At 45.4% G+C, this 13,809-nt stretch overlaps 1 protein-coding gene and 1 non-coding gene across 7 annotated transcripts in view; both read right to left on the reverse strand.

The window, feature by feature from the left end:
* The window catches only part of ACTR3B (actin related protein 3B), a 119,922-nt gene that overhangs the window by 87,915 nt on the left and 18,198 nt on the right, over positions 1-13,809 (reverse strand). The gene's annotated exons all lie outside the window — the stretch shown is intronic.
* Positions 4,233-4,303, reverse strand: LOC127493833 (small nucleolar RNA SNORD57). Its single transcript, XR_007924371.1, has one exon. It is a non-coding gene; the product is annotated as a small nucleolar RNA SNORD57 (small nucleolar RNA).

The following is a 13,809-nucleotide window of genomic DNA, read 5'->3' on the forward strand; positions in this document are numbered from 1 at the left end:
TTCAGACCAGTCAAGCTCCAACAGTTGAAGCCATTTCGGGAGTGAACCTACAGATGAAAGATCTCTGTCTCTCCCTCTCTCTCTGTAACTCTGCCCCACAAATAAATAAATAAATATTTTTAAAAACTAAAATAAATAAATAAAAAGGCATCCCTGTTAAAGACAGAACCAAGCCAAGGAGACTCACAATCATTATTCCCATTTAATATTGTGTTGGAAGGTCTAGATATTACAAATCACAGAAAAACTAAATAAAATAGATACTGGGAACCAGAAGACAAAACTTTGATCATTTAGAAACGATAACTCTACCTAGTGTATTACTCAGCTTGTCATTACTTTAAAAGAAGCTATTCAGGAAGGAGAGAAGTTTATTTTAGCTCACCATTTTTGAAGTTCAGAGCCTAACACTGGGCAGCCCCCTCGTCTGGTGTCTACTGAGGGAAATGCATGCGGGACACATGAGAGAGGAGCACAGGGAGAGCCAAGAAGCAGAGAGAGCAGGGGGGGCCCATGTCAGCTTTACAACCAACCCGCTGATGAGAATCACCTGCCCAAGGCTCACCCAGTGACTCAAGGACCTCCCACTGGGTGCACCCCTGGATGCCATAAGCAGATCAAGTCTCCTTTTTCATCCATTAACCATTATCAATCAATCTATTACCCACTGACATAAGACTTTGGGGACCAAGTCCCTAATATGTGGGCCTTTGGGAAACACTCAAACTATTATCCCAACCATAACAGCTAGACTACCTAAGGAAGCTAAGTAAAAAAAAAAAAAAAAAAAAAAAAAAGCAATAAGGGAATTCAGATAACCAGCTACTAAAGGAAGACAAAAATCGACACTTTCTTATCTAACAACTAAGAACATACACTAAATTAAAAGATCCCATTCAAAAAGCAACACAACAAAATAATATTATCGTTGGGAATAAACTAGATGATGTGTGTGAAGAATCTTCCGTTCAATAGCAGACAAAAATGATAAATCTTATAAAGAAAGATTATTTTTAAAAGAAACATCAATTAGCACTAAATCAGCCCATAAATTTAATGTAAAACCACTCAAAATCTGGGTCAATACTGCAAATGTTTGTAAAGCCATACAGCAGTGGTAGTAAAAGGCTGAAGATCCATTATAATGGGAAGTTTCACATTAGCTACCCAAATTTTAAATGCATATACCCTACTACTCAAATAGTAAATTTCTGGGGGCCAGCACTGTAGCGTGGCGGGTAAAGCTGCTGCCTGCAGTGCTGCCAACCCACAGGGACACCAGTTCGAGTCCCCGCTGCTCCACTTCTGATACAGCTCTCTGCTGTGGCCTAGGAAGGCAGTGGAAGATGGCCCAAGTCCTTGGGCCCCTGCACCCACGTCGGAGACCTGGAGAAGGCTCCTGGCTCCTTGCTTCAGATCGGGACAGCTCCAACCATTGCAGCCAACTGGGGAATGAACCAGCAGATGGAAGACCTCTCTCTCTTAGCCTCTTCTCTCTGTGTGTAACTCTGACTTTCAAATAAATAAATAAATCTTTAAAAAAAGATCTCCTTCTCTCTCTTTAACTCTGCCTTTCAAATAAATAAAAATTAAGAAAAAACAAATAGTAAATTTCTAGGAATTGACAGCACAAAGTATTTTACATATATACAAGAACAAAAAAATGGAAACACTCAAAATAGCAGATATACTAAATTCACATCCATTCAAAAATGCTATATAAGCATCAAAAAAGATCAGAGTTACTGCCATTAACAGATGTCTAATATGGTTTAAAAGTAGTTACAAACAGTATATATTTATGATGTGAGGCATTTACTAGGACCACAATGCTGGGTTGAAATTTCAACACTTCCTCTGTGATTTTAGGCTAGTAAATTAATCCTGTCATATCTCAGTTTATTTATCTGTGAAATGCAGAAAACAATCTCTAGCTACAACAGTGATTTTAACAGTTTTTGGAAAGTATTTCTGAATTCAAAGTAGAAGCAGAATCTCATTGCTCAGTAACTTTAGTACTTACTTACTACTGAATATTGCACGTGTACTAATCTCTATTTTTTTTTTTAATTTATTTGACAGATAGAGTTAGACAGTGAGAGAGAGAGACAGAGAGAAAGGCCTTCCTTCCGTTGGTTCACCCCCCAAATGGCCACTACGGCCGGAGCTACGCCAATCTAAAGCCAGGAGCCAGGAGCTTCTTCCTGGTCTCCCATGCGGTGCAGGGGCCCAAGTGTTTGGGCCATCCTCCACTGCCCTCCTGGGCCACAGCAGAGAGCTGGCCTGGAAGAGGAGCAACCAGGAATAGAACTAGCAACCAGGACTGCTGGCACCACAGGCAGAGGATTAGCCAAGTGAGCCACAGCGCCGGCCCTCTTTTTTTTTTTTTAAGATTTATTTATTTATTTGAAAGTCTGAGTTACACAGAGAGAGGAGAGGCGGAGAGAGAGAGAGAGGTCTTCCATCCACTGATTCACTCCCCAGTTGGCCTCAACAGCCAGAGCTGCGCCAACCCAAAGCCAGGGGCCAGGAGCTTCTTCTAGGTCTCCCATATGGGTGCAGGGGCCCAAGGACTTAGGCCATCTTCCACTGCTTTCCCAGGCCATAGTAGAGAACTGGATAGGAAGTGGAGTAGCCGGGTATCAAACCAGTGTCCATACGGGATGCTGGTGCTTCAAGCCAGAGAGTTAACCTGCTGCGCAACAGCACTGGCCCCAATCTCTATTTATTTCATAGTTATCCTTAGATAATTTTTCTGCTAGCACTTTAGTGTCTTCTTGCCAGTCTGAGTGAACTCTTACACACTGAGGGTATCAATGCTTGCTTATATATAAGCAATATATACTGCTAATTTTTCCCAGTATGTTGTTAATATGAGTTACACAGTCATGCAATGCTTTAAGGATGGAGATGGGCTGTCAGTGTTATTAGCTGATTTCATCACTGTGAGAAAATCATAGAGGGCAATTACACAAACTAAGATGGCTGACAGCATTGCTAAGTGGTATAACCTTGGGGACCAATGTCAAATATGCAATCTGTTGCTGACCAAACATCATTATGTGGTGCATGACCTCACATTCCCTGAAATTAAATTATATTTAAAGAGTCTGGGTAATCAAATCTACAAATATTTTCCTAAATAATTTCCTTCCCTTATGTTCCTACTTTGAAAATTCCTCCATACAATAAAATTTCATTCCTTTTCTCTTTCAGCATCATCAAATTGGAAGAACTACTTTGTTTAAAAAAATACGTATTTATTCGAAAGATTGAGTTACAGAGTGGGAGAGGCAGAGACAAAGAGATAGAAGTCTTCCATCCATTGGTTCACTCCCCAAATGGCCAAAAGAGCCAGGGCTGGGCCAGGTTGAAGCCAGGAGCCAGGAGTTTCTGCCAAGTCTCCCAAACAGGTGCAGGCCATCTGCTGCTGCTTTTCCAGGTGCATTAGCTGGGAGCTGGGTTGAAAGTGCAGCAGCTGAGACTCGAACCGGCACCCACATGGGATGCTGGTGCTGCAGGAGGTGGCTTAACCCGCTATGCCACAGCGCCAGCCCCAGTGAAGAACTACTTTTGTATGTAAGTGGGGGTTTGGGGGGTGCATGAAATTTGTTTTTACTGTGGTGAGGCCACAGTTGGTAAAGGTTGCCTTGGGGTGCAGAATGTCCGTGCTAATTTTCCTGGGATGCTTTGTAGAGCTTGTTCTTGTTCTTGGTGCGGCTCTTCTCTGCCAGCAGCCTCTTCAGGGTCACTGCTAACAGGCTCCTCTCTGGAAGAGAATTTCCTCTTTTTCTTGGAGACCAACTAGCTACCCACCTCTTCTGCATCATTTGCCATTTCCTCCCGGGCCTAGGGTCTCTTCTTGGGAGGCTTACACTGCCACCTGTCTCTTCTGATCACTACTAACCAGCTCCTCCTTGGAAAAAAGCTTCCTTTTTCTTGGGTTTGGAGAAAGAGATAGATGGTTCTTCCATTCCATTCTCCCGAGGAGCCTCCTGTGGCTTCTGCTTTTTCTTCTTTCTGGGTTTTTCATGAACCTCCCATCACTCCTCAAGGGTAGTGCTGTCTCCCGAAGACGCCAGAGCGAATGCAGCCAAGCTCTTCTTTTCCTTCTTCAAGCATTTCTTCTGCTTCTCCAGCTTTCTAGTGATCTTGGCAGCCACCTCTTCTGCCTGGTCATAGAAACGTGTTGAAAAGGCCTGAAGACCCAAGGCATCCTGGTTGGCTTTATTGGATCAGGCTCATTAAATCAGTTTTTTTGCCTCCACTCTAGAAGGTCAGGCTAAGCAGCTCATTACTTCCAGAGAAGAACTACATTAATCAATTTTTTCCCAACATGTTTGTGTGTGTATATATGTAACACACACACACACACACACATGCATTCCAGATCAACTTTTATTTTTAAGATTTATTTTATTTATTGGAAAGACAGAGTTACAGAGAGAGAGGCAGAGACAGAGAAAGAGGTCCTCCATCCACTGGTTCACTCCCCAGATGGCCACAACGGCCGGAGCTGCGCCGATCCGAAGCCAGAAGCTTCTTCTGGGTCTCCCACGTGGGTGTAGTGGCCCAAGGATTTGGGCCATCCTCTACTGATATCCCAGGCCATAGCAGAGAGCTGGATAGGAAGAGGAACAGCTGGACTAGAACCAGAACCCATATGGGATGCCGGCACTTCAGGCCAGGGCGTTAACTCGCTGCACCACAGCAAGATCATCAACTTTAACACAAGCTATAACAAACACTACCATACAAAAGCCAGCCATTTTCAAATCTATATAAAAACTATCTTGGAGCTGATGCTATGGTGTAGTCGACTAAGCTTCTGCCTGTGGTGTTGGCATCCCATATGGGCACCAGTTCTTGTCCTGGCTGCTCCTCTTCTGATCCAGCTCTCTGCTAATGTGCCTGGTTAAGCTACCACGTATAGTGGTAGTGCCAGTTTCCCATATGGGCCCAGGTTGGAGTCCCGGCTGCTCCACTTCCTATATAACTCCCTCTGGTACACCTGGGAAGGGAGTGGAGGATGGCCCAAATACCTGGGCCCTAGCATCCATATGGGAGACCAGGAAGAGGCTCCTGGCTCCTGGCTTTGGATCAACCCGGTTCCAGCCACTGCCGCCATTTGGGGAGTGAGCCAGCAGATAGAAGACCTCTCCCTCTCTGTCATTCCCTCCCTCTCCCTCTCTCTCCCTCTCCCTCTCAAAGTCTGCCTTTAAATTGGGAAAAAAAAAAAATCAGAAAAGGGAAAGCTATCAAGCAGAATCAACAGCTGCAGAAAGCACTATCAAGAATTGCACCTCGCCTTTCAAACAAATATGGTCTCACAGTTCACTATTCAAAGCAATACTTTTTGGGTCCATTAAGAAATCTCACTCCCAATTCTGCACCCATCCACCCACTTCTGCCTTCCACCCAGGTTCTACTACTATTCATCTTCCCACTGTTTATTTCTGTAAAACACAATTATGCTTATTTGCCCCATTTTGGAGCCCCATACAAAGACTCTTTCACTCTTCTTGTTAAATGTCACTATTTCACCAGCAGTAATAAGCAGACTTTTCAATTCTGCAAAGTCAGGAGAATTAATCAACATATTTATATATAATTATATATTTATATATAATTAAAATTCCTCCTACAACCATGTGTCTTGAGCAGAAGGTGACAATGTAAGCTCAATTAATTTATGTTCAAAAGTGGAAGTGTTACATCTTCAAAAGGCATTCTACATCTTTAAACCATGTTCTCAAACTGTATCCTGTGGGGAGGTTCTTTTGACTGAGACCCTAATTTCAACCAGAATAGCTCAATCTCTCCTAAGATTTTCACAGTTTAAATATGACTTTGATAAAAGTGAAACTGTTCCCAGATTTTTTTTAAGATTTATTTATTTACTTATTTGAAAGGTAGAGTTAGAGAGAGAGAGAGAGAGATACGGAAAAAGAGATCTTCAGTCAGACAATGGTTCACTCCCCAAATGTCTGCAACATCTGGGGCTATGTTCCCAGATCTTAATGATTTAAAATATTTATTTATTTATTCATTTATTCATTCATTCATTTATTTGAAAGTCAGAGTTACAGAGAGAAGGACAGGTAGAGAGAGAGAGAGAGTGAGATCATCCATCTATTGGTTCACTCCCTAAATGGCTGCAATGGTCAGGGCTAGGCCAGGCCAAAGCCAGGAGCTACATCGAGGTCCCCCACATGGGTGCAGGGGCACAGGCACTTGGACCATCTTCCACTGCTTTCCCAGGCCATTAGCAGGGAGCTGGGTTGGAAGTGGAACGACCACGATATGAACCAGTGCCCATACGGGATACTGGTGCTGCAGGCAGTGGATTAACCTGCTGCACCACAGTGCTGGTACCCAATGATACTTTTTAAAGAATACACAATCCCTAAATAGTGCACTGTAAATTAACACATGATCAATTTTTCAAATGTTCTTTAGATTGTTGTATAGACAAGCAGTCTCTGTTGATAAGACAAAAAGTTCAGTACAGAAGTATGAATTTTGGCCAGCGCTGCTGCTCACTAGGCTAATCCTCCGCCTGCGGCGCCAGCACCCCAGGTTCTAGTCCCAGTTGGGGCACTGGATTCTGTCCCGGTTGCTCCTTTTCCAGTCAAACTCTCTGCTGTGGCCCGGGAGTGCAGTGGAGGATGGCCCAGGTCCTTGGGCCCTGCACCTGCATGGGAGACCAGGAGGAAGCACCTGGCTCCTGGCTTCAGATCGGCGTAGCGCGCCGTCCGCAGCACGCCGTCCGCAGCGGCCACTTGGGGGGTGAACCAACGGAAAAAGGAAGACCTTTCTCTCTGTCTGTCTCTCTCTCTCTCTCTCTCACTGTCTAACTCTGCCTGTACAAAAAAAAAAAAAAAAAAAAAAAAAAAAAAAAAAAAAAAAAAAAGAAGAAGAAGAAGAAGAAGAAGAAGTCTGAATGTTGCCGGCACAGTGGCATAGTGGGCTAAGCCTCCACCTGCATCACCAGCATCCCATATGGGCACCAGTTCTAGTTCCAGCTGCTCCTCTTCTGATCCAGCTCTCTGCTATTGTCTGGGAAAGCAGTAGCAGATAGCCCAAGTACTTGGGCCCCTGCACCCGCATGGAAGACCCAGAAGAAGCTCCTGGCTTCGGATCGGCCCAGCTCCGGCCATTGTAGCCATTTGGGGAGTGAACCAGCAGATGGAAGACCTTTCTGTCTTTCCCCTTCTGTCTGTAACTCTGCCTCTCAAGAAAAAAATAAGTAGTCTGAATTTCTAAATGTATTATTTTACCTAAATCCAATTATTTTTGTCTATTTGATCAGCCATTAAATTTTACATTACCTACCGTACTTGCCCATTTCTCCTTCTAAATGTTGGGGGGAGGAGCTTCTATGTTATTTGGTAAATATAAGATCATGAGATAAAGTCCCTTTATGGATTCTGAACATTACATATTTTTTAAACACTTTGTAGCTAGCATGCTTTTTATTGTTGTTGTTAAAGATTTACTTATTTATTAGAAATAGTTACAGAAAGGGCTAGGCAGAGGTGGAGGCAGAGAGAGAGAAAGGTCTTTCATCAGCCAGTTCACTCCCCAAAAGGCTTCAAGGGCCAGGGCTAGGCCAGATCAAAGCTAAGAGCCAGGCGTTTCCTCATGGTCTACATGTGGATGCAGGGGCCTAAGCACTTGGGCCATCTTCTGCTTTCCCAGGAGCATCAGCAGGAAGCTGGATCAGAAGTGGAGCTGCTGGGATTTGAACCAGCACCCATATGAGATGTCGGTGCTGCAGGCAGCAGCTTTACTTGCTATACCGCAGTGCTGTCCTCTCTGAACATTATAAAGTGAACTCTTTCAGGTTAAAATGGTGATTGGGATGGGGGCAGCATGGTGGTGTCGCAGGTAAAGCCACCGCCTACAACGATGGCATCCCATATGGGCACTGGTTTGAATCCTGGTTGCTCTACTTCCAATACAGCTCCCTGCTAACCAAAAGGGTACCAACACTATGAAGCATGGGTTAAAACACTACCTGTGCTGCCAGCATCCCAAATTAGCTCCAGTTCAAGTTGCGGCTGCTCCATTTTTGATCCAGCTTTCTACTAATTTTCCTGGAAAAGCAGCAGAAGGTGGCCCAAGTACTTGGGCCCCAGCACCTACGTGGAAGACCTGGATAAAGATACTGGCTCCTAGCTGGCCCAGCTCCAGCCATTGTGGGCATTTGGGGAATGAACCAGTGGATAGAGGATCTCTCTCTCTCTGTCTCTTAACTCTCTGTAACTCTGCCTTTCAAATAAATAAATCTTTTTTTAAAAAAAGGGAGGGGGGAGACACATGGTGTAGCAGCAGCTTAAGTCACTGCTTAGAACACCCACATCCCATATCAGAGTGCCTAGTTCACATCCCAGCTACTCTGCTTCCTATCCATCTCCCTGCTGATGAACTTCCTGGGAGGCAACAGAAAATGATTCAGTCTTGGGTTCCTGCTACCTACTTGGGAGCCCCAGATGCAGTTCTGGGCTCCTGGCTTCAGTATGGCCTGGCTCTGGCTGTTGTGGGCATGTGGGTAGTAAATGAACAGAGGGAAGATTTCTGTCTTTCTGCCTTTAAAATGAAAATGTAAAAGTCTTTTTAAAAATAATTTATACCATACATAAAATTTTGTAAATATTTGTTAAACCACAAGGATAGGGGCCAGCGCTGTGGCATAGCAGGTAAAGCCGCTTCCGCCAGTGCCAGCATCCCATATGGGCACCGGTTGGAGTCCCGGCTGCTCCACTTCCAATCCAGCTCTCTGCTATGACCTGGGAAAGCAGTAGAAGATGGCCCAAGCCCTTGGGCCCCTGCACCAGTGTGGGAGATCTGAAAGAAGCTCCTTGCTCCTGGCTTTGGATTGGCACAACTCCAGACCGTTGTAGCCACCTAGGGAGTGAACCATCGGATGGAAGACCAACTGATATCTCTCTCTCTCTCTCTCTCTCTCTCTCTCTCTCTCTTTCTCCCTCTGCCTCTCAGATAAAATTAATTAATCTTAAAAAAAAAAAAGAAAAAGCCACAAGGACAGACAGAAAAGGAAACAATAGCAAAATTCTGGCCCTGGAAAGCTGATAATCCATGGCAAATGACCTCAGACATGTAAGAAAGCCACCAGAGGCAACACACACTCCAGATCACAAAGGCTCAGAACTGGTAGATGCCATCTACCTGTAGGACTGGAACTGAGGGGCTGAAGTCAAAGTAGGTATGACAGCACAAAACCGAGGCTGAAAGAAGACTCCCTCCCCCAGGTGCCAGCTCCTTTCTGCCTCCAGCATTCTCTGGAAGTTGATTCTCTGGACCATGTAAGGCAAAGAAGTCTTTGGACTCAAAATCAACTTGCAAGAATCAAAATACTTTGATAAAATTTAATTTTAAATGAATCAAAAGAATCATACAGGATGAGCACCCCTAATTCAAAAATCTGAAATTTGAAACATTTCAAGCGCCAACATGACAACATAAGTAGAAAATTCCACACCTGACCTCATGTGATAGGCAATAAAACACAAGTGCACCAAAAGTACTTTATAAAAAGTACTTCATGTCATGTGTTTAAGATGTATAAGTGAAATACATGCACTTGACTTTATTTTTCATTATACGTGGTCTGTTTTCTTTTTTCCTGCTTACATTTGTCTACAATTCTTTCTGTTACGGGTTAGTAGTTCCCCAAGGTATGCTTCCATTTTAGTGATACTGAATTCCTTCTACCTCACTGTGATCCCTTCTGTTATTCCCAGAAAAGATTACTTTGTTTATGAATGTTTCAGCACCATCTCTGTCTTCACTGATTTCTTTGGCTACATTTGAATATGATCAGTCACAGAACTCATGTAAACATTTACACTAAAGTCATAAATCAGTAAAGAGTGAAAATACAATCCAAGTATGGCATTTAGGAGACGGGTCTAGTGAAAGGTCCTTGGGTCACTGCAGGGAGCATGCCCTTGAGAAGCAGTTCTCACAAAAGGCTTGCTTATAAAAGCCTGAGCTGGACCTAAATGCTTCCTGACTGGACATGTGATTCTTCCCCTACATGAGCTCTGCTACTGCCACCTGTTGCCCTCCTCAGAAGCCAAACCAATACAGCCGCCTACTCTTGGACTTGAACCACTAAAACTGTGAGTTAAATAAACCTCTTCTCTTTATAAAGTTGGCCGCCTTTGGTATTTCATTGTGATAACAAAAAGCTGACAAATACACACAGCTTCCAACTTCTCTCTAATCACCACTGTCTCCTGTTCTTTCCCACTATGGTCTATTTAATTTCCAAAAGCTTACCTGCAATTTCAGAAGCACCAGTGCTACCTCTTCCATCTTTCAACATGGTTTCATTTCTGACATGATTTTAGTTTCTTGTCCTCATCTGTCTACTTCCTATTTTCCTTTCCACATCTTCCCTTACAGGTACCAGCCCACTTTCACATCTTCCTTTCAAGCTCTCAAATCACATCCTTGCTCTTTCATTTTACTGAGTCCACGTTGTCTAAATCTCCTGACAGAATAGTGGTCTCTAAAATTGTTCTCTGATTCCTGAAGTCTCCTCCTTCCAAAGTATGTTTTTCAGCTACTTTTGTTTATCATGCTCCTTTCCTTATTTTCCACACATAGTTCACACACTGGGTTCTTTCTGCTTAATACACAATCTTTCTTTTTTTTTCAGATTTTTTTAAAAAGATATTTTTATTGGGGCCAGCGCTGTGGCGCATGGGTTAAAGCCCTGGCCTGAAGCACCGGCATCCTTTATGGGCACCAGTTCTAGTCCCAGCTGCTCCTTTTCTTTTTTTTTTTGTTTTTTTTTGGTTTTTTTGTTTTTTTTTTTTTTTTTTTTTTTTGGTTTTGTTTTGTTTTGTTTTGTTTTTGACAGGCAGAGTGGACAGTGAGAGAGAGAGACAGAGAGAAAGGTCTTCCTTTGCCGTTGGTTCACCCTCCAATGGCCACCGCAGCCGGCACGCTGCGGCCGGCGCACCGCGCTGATCCGATGGCAGGAGCCAGGTGCTTCTCCTGGTCTCCCATGGGGTGCAGGGCCCAAGCACCTGGGCCATCCTCCACTGCACTCCCTGGCCACAGCAGAGACCAGCCGCTCCTTTTCTGATCCAGCTCTTTGCTATGGCCTGGGATAGCAGTAGAAGATGCAAGTCCATGGGCCCCTGCACCCATGTGGGAGACCTGGAAGAAGCTCCTGGCTCCTGGCTTCGGATCGGCGCAGCTCCGGCCATTGCGGCCATCTGGGGAGTGAACCATCAGATGGAAGACCTCTCTCGCTGTCTCTACCTCTCTACCTCTCTGTAACTCTGTCTTTCAAATAAATAAAATAAATCTTTTAAAAATATATTTTTATTTATTATTTGAAAGGCACAGTTAGACAGAGGCAGGAAGAGAGAGAGAGAAAGTTTTCCATCTGCTGTTTCACTCCCCAAATGGCCCCCACGGCCAGAGCTGAGCCTATCCGAAGCCAGGAGCCAGGAGCTTCTTCCCGGTCTCCCACATGGACACAAGGGCCTAAGGACTTGGGCCATCTTCTACTGCTTTCCCAGGCCATAGCAGAGAGCTGGATCAAAGTGGAGCAGCGAGGACTTGAACCAGTGCCCATATGGGATGCCGGCACTGCAGGCGGCAGTTTTACCCACCACGCCACAGCGCCGGCCCCCAGATTGTTTTAGTTATTTGAAAGTCAGAGTTACACAGAGAAAAGAAGAGACAGAGACAGATCTTCACTCCCCAAATGGCTGCAACGACTGGGGCTGGGCCAGGCTGAAATTAGGTATACCAAGAGCTTCTTCCAGATCTCCCACATGGATGCAGGGCCCAAGCACTTGGGCCATCTCCTACTACTTTCCCAGGCACATTAGCAGGGAGCTGGACTGGAAATGGAGGAGCTGGGACCCGAAATGGCACCCATATGGGATGCTGACATTGCAGGCAGTGGCTTTACCTGCTACACCACAACACTGGCCCTTAGTATTTAGTCTTGAATACAAAAGTTCTCTCTGGACCTCCTAATTGCTGAACAACTAAACAATCCATCTCCTCATGTAGAGAGATACTGAATAAGTGTAACATCTTGGGCTAGCTGTACAGTTCTTTGGATGGTTAGAGTAAGAAAAAAGAATTAGGCCGGCGCTGCAGCTCACTAGGCTAATCCTCCGCCTAGCGGCGCCGGCACACCAGGTTCTAGTCCCGGTCGGGGCGCCGGATTCTGTCCCGGTTGCCCCTTTTCCAGGCCAGCTCTCTGCTGTGGCCAGGGAGTGCAGTGGAGGATGGCCCAGGTGCTTGGGCCCTGCACCCCATGGGAGACCAGGAAAAGCACCTGGCTCCTGGCTCCTGCCATCGGATCAGCGCGATGCACCGGCCGCAGCGCGCCGGCCGCGGCGGCCATTGGAGGGTGAACCAACGGCAAAGGAAGACCTTTCTCTCTGTCTCTCTCTCTCACTGTCCACTCTGCCTGTCAAAAAAAAAAAAAAAAAAAAAAAAAAAAGAATTAACACAGGAACAGTAGGTGGTCAGTGCCTAAATTCAAATATGTTATGCTTCCCCACTGATCCTATTAAATCCTCTGTTCTGGGGACACATCCAATCCCAAAGTTCACTGTGGGAGAGAGGGAGCTTAAGTGGAAACACTGCATCTTAGAGACCAACAATTCCTGCTCAGATACCCGTTGGTCATCCTCACAGGCTTTCCCTTGTAAGAAGCCACGTCAAAGAACAGGAAGACTGAGCCGGCGCCGTGGCTCAATAGGCTAATCCTCCACCTTGCGGCGCCGGCACACCGGGTTCTAGTCCCGGTTGGGGCGCCGGATTCTGTCCCGGTTGCCCCTCTTCCAGGCCAGCTCTCTGCTATGGCCAGGGAGTGCAGTGGAGGATGGCCCAGGTGCTTGGGCCCTGCACCCCATGGGAGACCAGGAAAAGCACCTGGCTCCTGGCTCCTGCCAGGATCAGCGCGGTGCGCCGGCTGCAGCGGCGGCCATTGGAGGGTGAACCAACGGCAAAGGAAGACCTTTCTCTCTCTGTCTCTCTCTCACTGTCCACTCTGCCTGTCAAAAAAAAAAAAAAAAAAAAAAAGAACAGGAAGACTGTATAATCCTCTCCCAGCCCAGCCCAGCAAGTCCTGCCACTTTGTGGCCTGATGAGTTGCTGCCAGAATGTGCCTTCTTGGCAATACTCTTCCTGCAGCTCCCAACTCTCCAGTAAAGACTGTGGGTGGTGCCTTCATAATACAGGTAGATACGGTTTGTCACCACTGGAAACTCATGCTGAAGTTTAATCCCCATTCTGAGGTATTAAGAAGGAGGACACTGGATCCAACGAAGATGTTTAAAGGTGAGGCCTTTGGGAGGTGACTAGGATGAGAGAGTCTCCAGAGCAGAGACTCCATAATTAACTATCGGTGGCTACATAAGAAGAGGGAGAGAGACTAGGAAGCGCATATTCCCTGTCTCTCACCATGTAAAGCCCTGCACCATCTTGGGATACTATCAGCAAGGAGGCCATCACCATCTGTAGCACCTTGACTTTGGACCAGAACTCTGAGCCAACACAAACCTCTTTTCTTGATAACTTACCTAGTCTATAGGACTGTGTTACCAGCAGCAGAAAATGAGCAAAAACATGCATGCACACAGCCACAGACAGGCAAAAATGTCACATTTCACTATCCTCCCACAAACAGGTCCACACTTCACTGTAAGCATCATAAAATGTGATAGGAGGGACTCTGTTGTGGTACAGCAGGTTAAACCACCATCTCAGATAACAGCACCCCATATGGACACTAATTCAAGT

Source organism: Oryctolagus cuniculus, chromosome 7, assembly GCF_964237555.1.
Source record: "Oryctolagus cuniculus chromosome 7, mOryCun1.1, whole genome shotgun sequence".
NCBI lineage: Eukaryota > Metazoa > Chordata > Mammalia > Lagomorpha > Leporidae > Oryctolagus > Oryctolagus cuniculus.